The sequence below is a fragment of the Balaenoptera physalus genome (assembly GCF_965194825.1).
Source record: "Balaenoptera physalus genome assembly, chromosome: 4".
Classification (NCBI taxonomy): domain Eukaryota; kingdom Metazoa; phylum Chordata; class Mammalia; order Artiodactyla; family Balaenopteridae; genus Balaenoptera; species Balaenoptera physalus.
The window spans coordinates 66,927,761-66,940,460 of NC_138891.1; the positions used below are offsets into that span (position 1 = coordinate 66,927,761).

The window sequence follows — 12,700 nt, forward strand, 5'->3', positions numbered from 1 at the left end:
TTTACAGACACTAGCATTGCAGTTTGCTGAACCTTGTGTCCACTGATCATTCCAAGAGCTAGCTGTCCAAGGTAAGAGAGGCTTGGCATCATCATCTTTATGAAATGCTGATAGGCATCTTAGCCAGTAATGTTTAATGTAGATTTCACTCCCAACAGAAGAAATAGTAAGGTATTTCATGAGCATCAAAACCTGAAAAATGGCCAAGACAGTGAACTTTGCCCCTTTTATGTCTTTTTGATTTGATTTCTCTTTCAATTCCTAGCTTTTTAAGGTTCATATCAAAAGCACAAAAGTCTGGGCAACATGGAAGTATTTAAGTGTCCATAGTATGCCATGTCCGAGGATGGCCTTTTTTTTTTTTAATTAATTACTTATTATTGGAGTATAGTTGCTTTACAATGTTGTGTTAGTTTCAGCTGTGCAGCAAGGTGAATCAGCTATACATATACATATATCCTCTCTTTTTTGGATTTCCTTCCCATTTAGGTCACCGCAGAGCATTGGGTAGAGTTCCCTGTGCTATACAGTAGGTTCTCATTAGTTATCTATTTTATACATAGTGTCAATAGTATATATATGTCAATCCCAATCTTCCAATTGGGATTGGGATTGACATATATACACTATTGATACTATGTATAATAGTATCATAGTCTTCCCCCCCCTGCTTCCCCTTGGTATCCATATGTTTGTTCTCTACCTAGGATGTTCTTATCTAGTACCTTCTTGTATCCCCAGTGAGTATATAGCAGGAGGGCTTTCTCTCCAGTTTCCTGGCTGTCGATTGAGTGCATTTTTCACTACACTGTGCTGCCAGTGTTACCTGGCTCTGAAGGGGCCAAACTTTACTTGTTGGGTCTGTCACTGCCTCTTAACTGCCCAAAACACATCTCAAAAGGACATACTCTAAGCCTACAACAAAAAAAATCTTAAGAATACAGGACATGAGTTAGAGTTTTTTGAAACCCAGGGCCTATAGTGTCTGGATCCCACTCTCCTGGGGAACCAGTGTGAAGCAGTTGGGACTTTGGCAGAAGAATTCATTCTTCTTGAGTTTGTCAAGAAAACAGTGACCAGTTTAACAAAAGACCCGGAATAGCCAAGGCAATCTTGAGAAAGAAAAACGGAGCTGGAGGAATCAGGCTCCCTTACTTCAGACTATACTACAAAGCTACAATAATCAAGACAGTATGGTACTGGCACAAAAACAAATGTAGATCAATGGAACAGGGTAGAAAGCCCAGAGATAAACCCACGCACATATGGTCACCTTATTTTTGATAAAGGAGGCAAGAATATACAATGGAGAAAAGACAGCCTCTTCAATAAGTGGTGCTGGGAAAACTGGACAGCTACATGTAAAAGAATGAAATTAGAACACTCCCTAAGACCATATACAAAAATATACTCCAAATGGATTAAAGACCTAAATGTAAGGCCAGACACTATAAAACTCTTAGAGGAAAACATAGGCAGAACACTCTATGACATACATCACAGCAAGATCCTTTTTGACCCACCTCCTAGAGAAATGGAAATAAAAACAAAAATAAGCAAATGGGACCTGATGAAACTTAAAAGCTTTTGCACAGCAAAGGAAACCATAAACAAGCAAAAAGACAACTCTCAGATTGGGAGAAAATATTTGCAAATGAAGCAGCTGACAAAGGATTAATCCCCAAAATTTACAAGCAGCTCATGCAGCTCAATATCAAAAAAACAAACAACCCAATCCAAAAATGGGCAGAAGACCTAAATAGACATTTCTCCAAAGAAGATATACAGATGGCCAACAAACACATGAGAGGATGCTCAACATCCCTAATTATTAGAGAAATAGAAATCAAAACTACACTGAGATATCATCTCACACCGGTCAGAATGGCCATCATCAAAAAATCTACAAACAATAAATGCTGGAGAGGGTGTGAAGAAAAGGGAACCCTCTTGCACTGTTGGTGGGAATGTAGATTGATACAGCCACTATGGAGAACAGTATGGAGGTTCCTTAAAAAACTAAAAGTAGAACTACCGTACAACCCAGCAATCCCACCACTGGGCATATACCCTGAGAAAACCATAATTCAAAAAGCGTCATGTACCACATTGTTCATTGCAGCTCTATTTACAATAGCCAGGACATGGAAGCAACCTAAGTGTCCATCATCGGATGAATGGATAAAGAAGATGTGGCACATATATACAATGGAATATTACTCAGCCATAAAAAGAAACGAAACTGAGTTATTTGTAGTGAGGTGGATGGACCTAGAGTCTGTCATACAGAGTGAAGTAAGTCAGAAAGAGAAAAACAAATACCGTACGCTAACACATATATATGGAATCAAAAAAAAAAAAAAGGGTTCTGAAAAACCTAGGTGCAGGACAGGAATAAAGATACAGATGTAGAGAATGGACTTGACACGGGGAGGGGGAAGGGTTATCTGGGACGAAGTGAGAGAGTGGCATGACACATATACAGTACCAAACGTAAAATAGATAGCTAGTGGGAAGCAGCTGCATAGCACAGGGAGATCAGCTCCGTGCTTCGTGACCACCTAGAGGGGTGGGATAGGGAGGGTGGGAGGGAGACGCAAGAGGGAGGAGATATGGGGATATATGTATATGTATAGCTGGTTCACTTTGTTATAAAGCAGAAACTAACACACCATTGTAAAGCAATTATACTCCAATAAATATATTAAAAAAAAGAAAAAGAAAACGGAGACCAGTTTAAAAAAAAATAAGGAAGCATAAAATTTGTTTTATGTATTTAAGGAAGCATAAAAAGTTTTAAAATTTGCAAAATGTGAGCTTTCCTCTGCAGATAACCAGCTGATATCTGTACTTCCCAGCTACCTCCGCTATGCTCTCTATAATCTTCTAGAAGTCTTAGCCAAAAAGAGGTGAAGTAGTCACTATGGTGATCCTAACTGCAGGCCCTATAGAATAGCAACTTTGTGGAAGATTTGATATCAGCATTTCAAGTACTGTAAACATTTGTTCTGATGAATATTTTGATTATCCCTTTGGTATGTTCTTTCCATGTTTTTTTTTTTTTAATTTTTATTTATTTATTTAGTCTGTGCCAGGTCTTAGTTGCGGTACGTGGGATCTCTTAGTTGCCGCATGCGGGCTTCTTAGTTGCGGCAAGCATGTGGGATCTAGTTCCCTGACCAGGGCTCGAACCAAGGCCCCCTGCATTGGGAGTGTGGAGTCTTAGCCACTGGACCACCAGGGAAGTCCCTCTTTCCATGATCTTAAACATAATTGTTTAAAAAAATTTTATTGGAGTACAGTTGATTTACAATGTTGTGTTAGTTTCAGGTGTACAGCAAAGTGAATTAGTTATATATATACACATATCCACTCTTTTTTAGATTCTTTTACCATATAGGCCATTACAGAGTACTGAGTAAAGTTCCCTGCAGTAGGGAATTCCTATGCAGTAGGTCCTTATTAATTATCAATTTTATATATAGTAGTTTAAACATGATTTTAATTACACAGACCTTTGAAAGAATTGAGGTTTGTTGGTACTGACCCATATTTGCAGGAGCTAGCAATTTAGAAATGAGTGGAAATTTTGGTGTTACATTAATACGGTTTTCAAAGCTGATATTCATCATACACATGGAATAAGAAGAGGTCATGTGCAAAGAAGGCCGGTGAGGGGGGACGTATGGACTGTGAAACTCTTCTATGAGCAGATCAGACCTAGAAGCCACTTGTGTTGTTTAGACTTTATGCTCATTTCTACAAAAGAGAGGGTTACTAAAAAAAAAGATGGTAGCCAAAAATACAGGAGTGACTCCTGCCCATCTTTTTGTCCCTCTCTAGTCCATAAAACACCTCTGCAAAAAACTCCTTTCCTATGTACTTCATGTATTTTCAGGGATAAACACATCAGAGAAGAATGTACTGTAGACATGTGATATCATAATTTTTGGTGGCTCTGTTAGGCAGAGATCTATTTGTTCACTTAGGAACTGCAGTTATTATATTAACTTTCCTCCAAATGCCAGTTGTTAAATATTAATAAAATAAATTTTGAAAAGTGGTTAACTATGCCCCCACTTCCACACTGAAACCCATCTTGAAGTTACAAAGAAGAGTTTAAGCAAGGCTGGAAAGGTTATGAAAAATTGCTATTGAGAAAGAGGAATTTCATCTATCTCTCTATCTGCCTATCTCTCTATCACTTCATCCATCCATCTATTCATTCATCTATTCATCTATTTTTTTTTAATTTTGGAAGTGGATTTGGTGGGGAAAGAAGGATGAAAACTCAAATAGCCTTTGGAAGGTAGAGAAGTAAATATTCTGGGGGCATGCTACAAGAAATTTAAAATAATCTTGTGGTAATAATTGGTGTCAGTGGCAGTAATGAAGAAAGAATAACAGTTTAAATAAATAATTAGACTTGACAGTAGATGTGTCAACGGGTACCCACTTAATTAGTGTAATCATTGTTTTTCTCAGCTTTCAACATTGATCCACTGACTGTGGTGTGTTCCATGTCCCATTTCCAAACCGAATCTATTTAAAGCTGTACTCCATGGAATCTGAAACTGTATACCCTGTTTACTATTTAGAGGTGATACCTGATGTTCTTTAACAGGGAAGATCTGTACTTGAGCAAGAACAGGCTTCTGGCCTTTGGTAGACTGTTGATTATCCCTGTTTTCCACAGGGTAATTCATTAGCAAGGATGAATAATGCACAATTAATTCTCATGGATTTGTCTATATTGCTACAGTGAATTGTTTATTATAATTTGATAGAAACAGCCCTAGTCTACCTTAAATCCAATAAATCAGTTATTGTTATTTGAGGTAGAGTTATTATTGAGTTATGAGTTATTGTTATTTCAAAATATTTGAAATTATTTTCTCAGTTACCTGGATAGAATCTCATCGCTTGCAGGAGTGAAGTAATGTGTTATGGGTTATGTTCTATGAACCAGGAGTCATGAGAATCTAATTCTACTCCCATCTCTGGCTGTGTCACCTTGGGCAAGTCGTTTTCCCTCTTTGGGGTCCATTTCAGTATCTAACAACAGGTAGAGTTGGACCATGTGCTTATGGCATTATTTCTAGTCAAATGTCCTAATATCTATGATTTTATTTCTTGGTCAATTCTTTCTTCCTCCTGCTGCCACTTTTCCAAAGTCATAGGAGAGTTCAGTGTGTGAAAATAGTTGTTCTTTTTAGCTTTTGATTCTTGTACATACCTGAAGGGCAGTTAGTGATTTGAATTATATATATATACTGTGATTGGGCATTTATGCATTGCTTGTTCCCTACCGCCAGCAACATTCAGTTTCTGGTTAGAAAGGAAAAAATAAAAATCCATCTTTCTTCATGTTTCTCTGCTTGATAATCCGGGTCTCAGTTTTGAGGCTCTGGTAAACTTCACTAGCAATATAGAGAGGATCCTCTTCTGTTGTTTGACTTTTCCAGGGTTGAGTCAGTGACCTGTAAGGAGAGGTCAGAATGTCAAAGGCAGAGGGAACTTTAAGGACCCATCTAGCCAAATCTCAGAGATGGAGATTTTGGGGTCAGGGAGGGAATATGATTTGTCTAAGGTTTTAGTGGCAGATCCTAGGCTAGAATTCTTTCTTCTGACTCCATAGTTGTACCTCTGTTTTAGGAGAGGGATCTCTGTATGTGAAGTATCCTTTCTCTTCCCACCATTTAAAGGGACATTATCTTTCAGGCAAAACCAATCCTATTGTTAACGCAGGGATGTGAGATGCCCTTGAAACATAAGTGGATGCCAGACTTCTTCGTTCATTCCGTGAAGCATGGAATAGAGGATTCTGGCTGGCCTCTGCTCTCTGTGTTTATTAGGATTCCCTTGCAGTTCTTCCTGTAAGAGATTACTTGACCCTGACATCACACTGTTTCCTCCTGTCCTTTTCTGATCCAATGAATTATAGGAAGCTAAGGATGAGTTCCTAGCTGGCTGTGTACTGTGCATAGTTGGGAACATTAATAAAGAGAAGACAGATGCAGGATTAATACGCAGGAGGACAGGTGAGTAATAGCCAACACAGTGAAATCTAGTTCAAGGCCTGCAGTTCCCGGTCTCTGTGCTACACAAGATTAATAGCAGCATCTCTCATTCTTTCAGATCTTCTCTCTGCCTTGTTCTTGTGGGACTGGGCTGGGGCTGAGAAGCAGCTAGAATGATCTTTGCCAAAACCAAACTAATGTTTTCATGAGATTTCCAGGTCCAGAGAAGAGAGTAGTAATTATCTATCAGTTGGAAGATAACTTAGAGGCCACTGGGTCCAAACACTTACCTTGTACTTCATAATAATGACACACTGAGTGGAAATCATTTTACTGGGTCTGAGGTTCAAATCCTGACTCTACTTTATTTGCTGTGACTTTGGTGAAGGCATTACCTTCCTCTGAACCTCAGTTTTTCCATCTATGAGATGCGAGGAGGAGGAGGAGGAGGAGGAGGGTGAAATAGATTGGATCTCAAAGGTTCCCCAAAGCCTGATTTTCCTGAGTCTCTGATTTGCCTAAGGTTCTGTAGCAAGTTTGCAGCCAAGCTGAGTCTTAGATTCAGAGCTCTTTTCTCTGGATGGGAGCACTTATCGTAAAAACTTCCACCATCTGTACTTTCTAAACCGCATGCTTGTATCTTTCAGCCTTGTTTTATTAAGTGAACTTTTTCTCTCTCAGTTGGCAGATCCCTTTCTGTCAAGGGACTTGCCTAAGGCAGTAGTTATTAATTTGTCTGTGTGTGTGTGTGTGTGTGTGTGTGTGTGTGTGTGTGTGTGTGTGTGTTTAGTGGTGGGGAGAGGATTACGGAATATTTGGAAACTTGGATGAATCTATGAAATAGTTAGAAAATGCACATCTGCATAGAATGTTGTCTACAATTTCATGAGGTTTGTAAACCTTCTGAAGGCCATACATAGGTTCTAGGTTAAGCGAAAGATTTTTTTCAATGTGCGAAGTTTGCGATGACATTTGGGTAACACATTTCCTTTGCTGTTGGATTTCTCCCACAATTCACCAATTGTTTTGCTCTGAGTGTCAGACTCATTATGAGTGTGACTCTGGACATTTATGTTTCAAACTGTTGAGTGATGTTTTAATATTGAAACTCTTATTCTGCTTGCTTTATTCACTTATTCACTCACTCACTCACTCACTCAAATGTACTTTTAACTCAGAATCTGTTAAGTGCTATCCATTTTAATTCATCATTTCATTTAATCTCATAAAATAGAAAATTATTTTTTCCCACTTTTCATATGTGGAAACTGAGCTCAGAGAGGTTGAGTAATTTGCCTAACGTCATACAGCAAATGAATAGCAAAGTTTGGATTCAAATCCAGATCTGCTTGAAAATATGTGAATACCTCCAGAGATAACACTGAATGTGAATAGGGACAATGGAACAATTCTATAAATGATAGAAATTCCCGGTAGAAAATGGCCAGTGGGCCCCCGAGGAGTACAGTGAATGTGTGCTCTGGGAGTTCAGAGAGGGACAAGATCACATATCCTGAATCGTTTATTTGATAATTCATTAATTAAATGCCCTTCTGGTACCTTAAGGCAGAATAAGAAAAGCTGGGCAATTGTATAAACTGCATTATAAATAACTCATGTTTTTCCTCTTCTTTCAAACTTCTATCAGGTTAGTGGTCTCAGACTCTCCATTTTTGTGAGTGCAGGAGGAGACAGAGTGATTAGGGTCATAGAGCCCTGACCATACTGCAAGTTATCAACTGAATTGGAATTTCGATGCTTTGGGGAATCTGTTGGTTGTTTTCTCCCTGTTATATTGAGCGTGAGATATTTTACCAGAGATAGACTTCTGGCCATGCACAGATCAGCACAAATGCAGATGTGAGCAGCTAGAATTTGGATCGTGCCAAGATGTAATGACTGCCACATGTGTGAATCGAATCTCAGTGCCTGGTGACCCACTGTGAGTCTATGTGGGAGCCCTGGGAATGAAGGCCGGTGTTAGACGTGGAAGAGGCCTTGGAGATTTTCAGGGGCCACAGCTTCGGATGGGAAGACGGAGGCCCCGAGAAGGGGCGGCAGAGCAAGAAGCAGGCTTCATACCGGCACCCTACAGTAATAGCTACTTAAATTTTCTGTCTTCCATCGGCTCATGCTCGTACTTGACCCTGGATTGGGAGCCTAGCATTATTAGCTGCATGACTTTGGATGCACTACTTGATTTCTTTGGGTCTCAGTTTTGTTGTCTGTAAAATGGAAATCACACCCTATTGGCAGGACTGTTGTGAGGGTAAGTGAAATACCATTGTGCTGTACAACACACAGAATTATCATTGTCCATATGATTAACAATCCTCATCCTGTCCCAATGAGACAGGCACGCGTGTCCTGCTCTTACAGATTCTACTTCCTAACTTCATCTTGATACTTTTCAGGTCAAGTTGCTGCTCAGAGTTTGGTCTGAAGACCAGGGACGTCAGCATCACCTGGGAGCTTGTTAGAAATGCAGACCTCAGGCCCCACTCCAGACCTCCTAATCAGAATCTGCATTTTAATAAGATCCCCATGTAGTTCCTAGGCTCATTCGAGTTTGCGAAGCATTGTTTTCCGCTGGAGACAATTCCGAGACTGTTGGCCACAGGCCTGCTGACACTGACTGGGTCTGAGCCAGCATTCCGTGACATGCCTTCCCCAAGCCTTGAGAGGCAGGAGGGAGCCCTGTGAAGTCGCTCCCTGGGAGTAGTGGAAGGCCGGGTTGCAGGAATCCAGCAGGCTTTATCTTTTCAACGCCCTTCATTTCCTCAGAAGTACTATTCACCAGGGGTCAAACTGGGATTGGATCCCAAGGCTTTGGGCTCCCAAAGTCTGTGTTCTTTTCATTAAACCACGATGTCTCAGTCAGGAGGAATGCTGCGCTGTGTGGGTGATAACTCTTCATTTCCCATAGTGCCAGTATTTCTACACTTGCTGTTTTACTCTATTACTCAATTCCTAGAGGGGAAGAATTCAACAAATAAAATTAAGTTAAATGAAAAAGCTTGAGTTGAAAGCCAGGATCCTGCAGCTTAATCAGTTATTTTCATTTTTTAATGAGGGAGACTATTGTGAAATAAGTAATTATTAATTACTCAAAACTAATGAAATATTTTAGTTTCCTTGCTAAAAAAGCATATGGAAGCTAAAAGAAAGCATATGGGTGTTTTTCCGGAAGCATATTGGTGAATGGACAAATTACAGTGGTGCCAATATGCCTTTGCTGTCTGGCTGGGGCCATCACTGTGTGTGCTGGCATCTGAGTCCTCGTGTGTTTAAAGGGATTATTTAAAATTCCCATCTGATGTGTGCCTTGGGTTGCCTCTGGAGTTGCACAGCTCTGCCTCATGAATCTTTCTGCCATGTTTCACTCCGACATTACTGGTGGAGTGTCGCTCAGTATAAAACCTTTGCAGTCGAGGGCTACCGTGCTCTTCCTTTCCAGATGTTTCTCTCTCTCTGCAGTAGATGGAACGGACCTGCCTAGCCGATGGCTAGGTATTGAGACTTTGCCCATCTCTCCATTTACCATGGCATCCTTTCAGACTGCAGCATTGGACCTCCTTGCTCCACTGGGGACTATGTGTGAGACTCTGGGCCCCCACTGGTGTCTGCACTGCAGATTTCTCCCTTGTAAACCCGGCATGGTGATTCCAGTGCATCTCAGCTCGCAGGCATGGCTCTTTATCCGATTTGCAGTCCATGCCCTTTGCTCCCCCTCTTCTTTTCTTTATGTCTCTTCTCTCTTGCTGTGTGTTTAGTCGCTCTGGTAAATAGCTTGATGGATTTGGAGGTGGTTGAAGCTCTTTTGGCTGCTCTGGGGATCGCACACATCCAGGCTTGTGATAATCAGAGGCAGCATGATATGTTTGAGAAGGTACTTAGCCGAGTGTCAGAAAACCGAGGTGCAGACCAACCTAACTTGAGAAGCATTTACTTAGCACTTACTGAGAAAGGTGGCTCGCTAAGACATCGAAGGAGGGAGCTGGCAGGTGTGTGGAGGTGAGTTTGATTCAGGGCCAGCCAAGACTCAGTGTGATGTGTGGGCTCAGAAATTATACTTCGTGAGTGAGAGAATGTGGGAGCTCTTTCTACGGGAGGTTTCATATAAAACCAGGGACTGGAATTGAGTTTGAAGGATGATTGGATGGACTTTGGTGGGATATTACAGGGACTTCAGAGGAAATCTCTGGCAGGCAAGGATCAGCCTGAGGCAAGTCCCAGAAGCAGGTGAGTACCAGCCTTGCCCAGAGAACTGGGCACAGATGACAGAAATGTGTAGTTGAGAGAAATCACTTCTTTTCTGGCGGACCTCGGTCTCCTCATCTGCAAAGCGTGAGCTTTGGACAATTTGGTTCTCAAGAAGCCTCAAGAACTCCAACTGGAATTCTTCAAGATCTCCTATCCCACAGCTAGATAAGCCATTTAGCTAAAGGCTGGCAGCTCATAGTGGCAATGGAGCAGGTCTCAGAACCCAAGTGTCCTGTTTCCTATTTCATTGCTCTTCCTGTGACCCCACAGAGCATTATGATGATGAGTGGGTGGGATGACCATTATTATTCTATCCTTTAATGTATGAAACACAGAATTTTAAAATAATCTAAGACATAAAACAGACAAGATACTTAACCATCTTACAGACCTGATGACCCTTCCACTGGAGAGGGTCCACTCTTGTAAAATGCTACCTTCCTCCATTTTGCCTGTGTGGGCTTTGCTTTCCTGTCTGAAGGACCAGCACACATCCCTCCTCCTGAGGAAGCCTTCTCTCTCCACCCCTTGGCTCAGAAGTATAGTCTTAGAATTGGACTTTGTTTTATAATTGACTTTCTTTTGTACTGCTGTCTTTTTGTATTTCCTCTTACCTCCCCTCACCAATATACATATATTATAAGGGTTCTGAATCTAAGGACTACTTCATTCTGCTTTTCTGAATTTCCTTTAGCTCCTGGCACAGTGCCTTCTGTATCGTGCTCGATAAAGAAACGCACAACTGTGTTCTTCAATGGTTTTCCCCTCTGCTTCTTGCTTGTTTTTAAGATGGATATGACACTTAGAGATGTATAGAATTTCAGAACGGGAAAGGAACTTAAAAACTCTCTGTCTAGTTGAGCCCCCTCCTGGGGAAGAAATGGCTTAACCTACTTTACCTGCCCGATTAGTGACGGGTCTGAGAATGGCGCCCCCATATGACCAAGCAGGAGAGGGATGGTTGGGACCTGAGCTCCTGCTCACCACTCGGCAAGCCTTGACTGGGTTCCTTCTTTCTACGAAGAATGTTAGGAATAAAGGTGGTACACGTGACACTGTTGCCGTATGAAACAGATGGAAGCAAGCACACGTTTACTGGGTGTCTACTGTGACGTACTATGTGACAGGCCCGTGGCAGGTGCTTTCACATCGTTTAGCTCGGTCAGTCATCATAATCTAGAATTCCCACCCCTACACGTGGGAGACAGGTGGAAACAGGACATTTAGCCAGAGCCCTTCCCTGTAAGCTCCGAAGAGTGCACAGTAGTGGATAGGTTTTTGCCTCCTAGAGCGTGGGCAGAGGGCTCTGCAGAGTGGTACTCTTGGCTGTTCTAAGGGGAACTGATGGGGGAGACCAATGGAAGCGAGCCGAGGTGGTGATCACAATTGCCGTGGGAGGACCTGTACTCCCCCGAGTATAAGAGAGGACTCAGCTCTCCCCCTCTCTCCTCCACACGTGCATCCCTGAGTCTTTGGAGAACTGAGACAAGAATGCCTCACACTTGGGGGTTGGTAGTATTGGCTCATACTTGCTCTGGTTACATCTTAGTCCCGCCTCTCCCCTAGCCTCCAGCCCCACTGCGTCTATTTTTCTCCCTTCTATTCATTCTCCTTCTCCCCCTCCCTCCCTCTCCTGAGTTAACCCTGGGTGGCCTCAGGTTCTGAAGGCTGTCCAATAGCAGAGTCTCCTGTACTGGACTGTGAAAACGCTGGCAGGGAAGACGGTACACAAATCTGTTAAATACACAGTAAAAATAGCTTCTGATCTATGGGACTCGGTATTAAGCAAGATGATATTAACGAGGTTTGAGTGCTGTGCTGAAATGTGGCAGCTGCACATGCATCTTGGCTGCTTTTCCTCCCTACCTCTGGCAGCTTGCGAGCAGTGTTGCCATGACACTCCTTGGGCTCTGTTTAGATCAGCTATTTTCTGAAGGAGTCCCTGACCTTCCCCACAGTAGAAACTGTTGATGTGGTCATGTCAGTGCCTCTCCAGGAGGCCTGGGACTGGTGGGCCCCCAGTTATGACTTGGAAACTGTTGGAAGCTGTAGGTCAGGTCACAGACATTGAACATTTAGGAGCAAGAAGGGCTGTTAAATATCCTCTAGTCTTCTTTGATGAGTGAGGGTACTGAGGCCCATTGAGTGGAAGTGACTTGCTCAAGGTCGCAGAGTGAAGTAGGGACAAAGCTGGGACAGGAACTCAGGTCTCTTGATTCTCGGTGCGCTAATGTTCCAACTGTGCCACCCTTACCCCTGCCTCAGGGCCCTTTTCAGCCCAGATGGCTGTGGATGGAGATGAGCCAGACCCGGGGGCATGGCTTCCTGAGGAATGGGTAGAGGAGGTGAAGAGAGCAGGGGAAGCTCAGTGCAGAGGGACGAATGAGGAAAGGAGGGGGGTTACGGATAGAGTGGGG

The 12,700-nt window shown here is 42.3% G+C and overlaps 1 protein-coding gene across 8 annotated transcripts in view; it reads left to right on the forward strand.

Annotated features, from left to right (window-relative positions):
• The window catches only part of LPP (LIM domain containing preferred translocation partner in lipoma), a 692,297-nt gene that overhangs the window by 178,643 nt on the left and 500,954 nt on the right, over nucleotides 1-12,700 (forward strand). For 7 of the 8 annotated variants that reach the window (XM_082461500.1, XM_082461502.1, XM_082461505.1 and 4 more), the window contains one exon: nucleotides 8-71. The gene's annotated coding sequence lies outside the window, so the exon portion shown is untranslated. Of the gene's footprint in view, nucleotides 1-5; nucleotides 72-12,700 lie in introns of all 8 variants that reach the window. The other variant, XM_082461506.1, reaches the window with a different exon arrangement.